This window comes from Cyprinus carpio, chromosome B22, assembly GCF_018340385.1.
Source record: "Cyprinus carpio isolate SPL01 chromosome B22, ASM1834038v1, whole genome shotgun sequence".
In the NCBI taxonomy this organism is placed as follows: Eukaryota; Metazoa; Chordata; class Actinopteri; order Cypriniformes; family Cyprinidae; genus Cyprinus; species Cyprinus carpio.
This window is the reverse complement of record NC_056618.1, coordinates 30,278,451-30,281,939: the sequence shown is the minus strand read 5'-3', so window position 1 is coordinate 30,281,939 and position 3,489 is coordinate 30,278,451. Positions and strand designations below refer to the sequence as shown.

Here is a 3,489-nt window from a genome sequence, read left to right as displayed (position 1 = left end):
GTTTATAACTTGTTCAGAGTAGTTGTGATGTGAACTATGCTATAAGATGTGGTCTCCAAAAATCACAAATTAGTGTTTCTTCTCTGAAAGAATCATTGTATTTGAATGAATCTCTGTAGTGTATGATTGAAGAACTCACTCATAAATAGATTTATTTGGTAAATGAATCAATTCTTCTGAATGAATTGGTTGAAAAAATGATTCAGGTTAGAATGGCAGAACATAATGCATCTTTGTTCACTATAATATGACTGTCAAAAACAGCAGACAGGCCTATCAAACACGCGAGAAGTGAAAACAAGGGGTACAGTGTAATACAAACCAAAAATATACACGAAAACTGATATTTTTGAGAACTATATCCACAACTGAAAGCAGAACATTAGTGAGGAAGTTCAGAACTTACATGACAAAAATAAGTGGTTTTTAATGAGGAAGTTCTACAATTATTATAACAAATAAGTGTTTTTATGTATCATTTACTGTATTATACCACTTTTGAATAAACTCGATGCTTTGTTTTAAAGTAATACCTTAGTAATAATTTTTTTGTTGTGAAATTCTTATACATGAAATGTGATTTTATAAATGAACTTTTATAAGAAATTAAACTTCAGCATACTCTTCCAGAAGCAACTAAACCTTATTGAGATTTTCAAATTCATTGTTGATTGGAGACTGAATGCAGTTCTCTCCAGCTATTATCAGTGCAGATCAAAAACTGATGGATTTCTGTGCTTACACTGATATTGTTTGTTGCCAAACTATACAATTACAATCCAGCTTGTCTTCACTAGAAGTCATCTGCATGGTATGTTTTATTTTTCAATATGTTTCGATTCTGGCTTTATTTGCAAATAATATTATATCAGTTATAACAGCCAAAGGTTTGAACAAATCTACTTATTAAAGTCATATAAACACTTAAGGAAGTATGGTAATGTGGTGAGTAAAACACGTGACAACATATTTAAGCTTCTTCTTTGTCTAGATTTCAGCTTTGCTCATTCTGAATTCACCGGGATTCATTCATTCAACATCAGGTGCATTTTATAAACATTACTGAAGGAGGATCATGTACTTTTTGTTTTTTAAAGAAATTCTGTTGATTTTTGTCTACAAAACTAATTTTAAGAGTTTTAGCAATAGTCTTTGAAATCAAAATGTTTTTAAAATCTTTCATGCATCTCAAAACTGTTTGGTCCAGTTTTTGTTTTGTATTCAGAGCAATGCTTATTTAAAAAGAAATGACAATTTAATAAATGCAACACACCTTGTTTCACAGATTACAGAGCTTCTTTAAAGGACAAGAATAATGGGAGGTAAGAAATAATGGCATGAAATAACTCTAAAATACATTTGTGCCTGTTTTGCACTGTAAATTACATGAAAAGTGATTAAGTTAATAGAATTCATATTTGCTTGACACAAATGTTTCAACAGGTAGTTTGGGATACAATAAAATGCAGTATACATAATGCCTTGAAACCATTACATTGTAAAACAAGTTATGGCAACATGTTTTCCATTACTTTCACTTTTTTTATCAGTTATACAAGATACAACTCATTTTTAAATTCAGTTTAATGTAATTTAAGTTGAAATTTATTTATTATATACATTTATTTTAAGTTGATTGTACTTAAATATTTAAGGCAGCAACTTATTTTTTTATGAGGTAAACAACAGTTTCGTAACAAAATACTTGTGTTTTCTTCCAAAAGGTAAAGAATCTAGACCTGAGAGAAGGATTGTCCTTTTTGGGAAGACAGGAGTTGGCAAGAGCAGCGCTGGGAATACAATCCTTAGAAAGCGAATATTCAAGAGTAAAGCTTCACCTACATCAATGACTGCAACTGCAGACTGTGTGAGTGGAAATACGATGGTTTTTGGGAGAAAAATCACTGTTATTGACACACCTGGGATTTTTGACACAGTTGTTACTGAGGATGCCATCAGAGCTGAAATCATTAAATCCATCACTGAAATGGGTCCAAGTCCTGACATGATAATAATGATTCTAAAGGTTTCAAGATACACCAAACAAGAAATGGAGATTGTGGATATTATGAATTCATATTTTGAGCAGTGTGGTGATATCCTTAAACACATATCAGTTTTATTCACTCACGGTGAAGATCTAGAAGGTCAAACCATTGAGGAATTTGTGAAGTAGAGTCCAAAACTACAGCAGCTTGTTGAAAACTGTGGAGGTCGCTGTCATGTTATTGACAACAAACACTGGAGAAAACGCTGCTGGGGTTACAGGAGCAACAGAGTTCAGGTGAAAAAGCTGTTGAGGACCTTTGAGAAGAATCTGAAGGGAAGTGAGAAAGGTTGCTTTAACAATGAGCTGCTTCAGATGGTGGAGGAAGAAATTCAAGAAGAGACTGAAAATATAGAGGACAATTTGCATGCAGAAGAGAAAAAAGGAAAAGCTAAAGAAAATGTTTATAAAAAACTTCTCACTAGGCTTGCCGGAGTGACCACAGGGACACTGATCGGTGCTTTCCTGGGCATCGGCATCGCAGTGGTAACTGTTGTGGCTTTACTCAAAGCAGCAAAGTTTGCATCAGCGGTGAAAGTCTTTGGGGTGGAAGTGGCTGCTGGTGCTGGCATCGGAGCAGCAGTGGGTTCAGGAATCACTGCCGGTGTTCTCGGAGCTGCGGCTCTCTCAGGATGTGTTGGAGGAGCAATCACTGGATATCAAGTGGCAGAAGAATCTGATTCTGTGGGAGATGCTATAATAAAGGCAGCAAGAGCAAGCTGTGAGAATGCAAACACCATTGTTGAAATGGCAGAACTCTCATACATTTTAAACACAATAAAAGACATTTGTGAATAAAATGCTAAAAAATGTCTTGAAGAATAATATTTCATGAAACTTTTAATTTGAGTTCATTTTACTACATTCATCATCATTTAACTAAAATGATCTTAAAAAGTTAGTTCTGCACAAAATAAATAAATTCTGTCATTAATTACTCACCCTTGTGTCATTCCATACTAGTAAGACCTTAGTTAATCTTTGGAACAGAAATTAAGATCTTTTTAATGAAATCCAAGAGCTTTCTGTCCTTCCACTGACAGCATACTGCAACTAACACTTTCAAAGTTCAGATATGTATAAAGACATCATTAAATGAATCCATGTGACTCCAATGGTTTAACCTCAATTTTATGAAGTGATGCAAGTGCTTTATTTGTTCATATATATATATAATAAGCCATTAAAAAAAGTTTAGGTTAAACCACTGGAGTCACATGAATTACTTTAAAGACGCATTACACTGTAATCACAAGACCAGCGATTTATCTTTACCTCTCTGGTTTTGTTTTGTTCCTGTTTTATTTTATTTATTTATTATTATTATTATTATTTGTAGCTAATACCTACACTTGGTCCCTCGGAAAGACAAACAACAGAAGTTAAGAGGGTCAAGACATGAAAACATGGCTGCATCCTTTATGTCTGTACAGTAGAATAGA

At 33.5% G+C, this 3,489-nt stretch overlaps 1 pseudogene; it reads left to right on the top strand.

Moving 5' to 3' along the window:
- The first annotated feature begins 1,177 nt into the window (after window positions 1-1,177).
- Window positions 1,178-3,147, top strand: LOC122134357 (annotated as a pseudogene).
- Window positions 3,148-3,489: the final 342 nt, after the last annotated feature.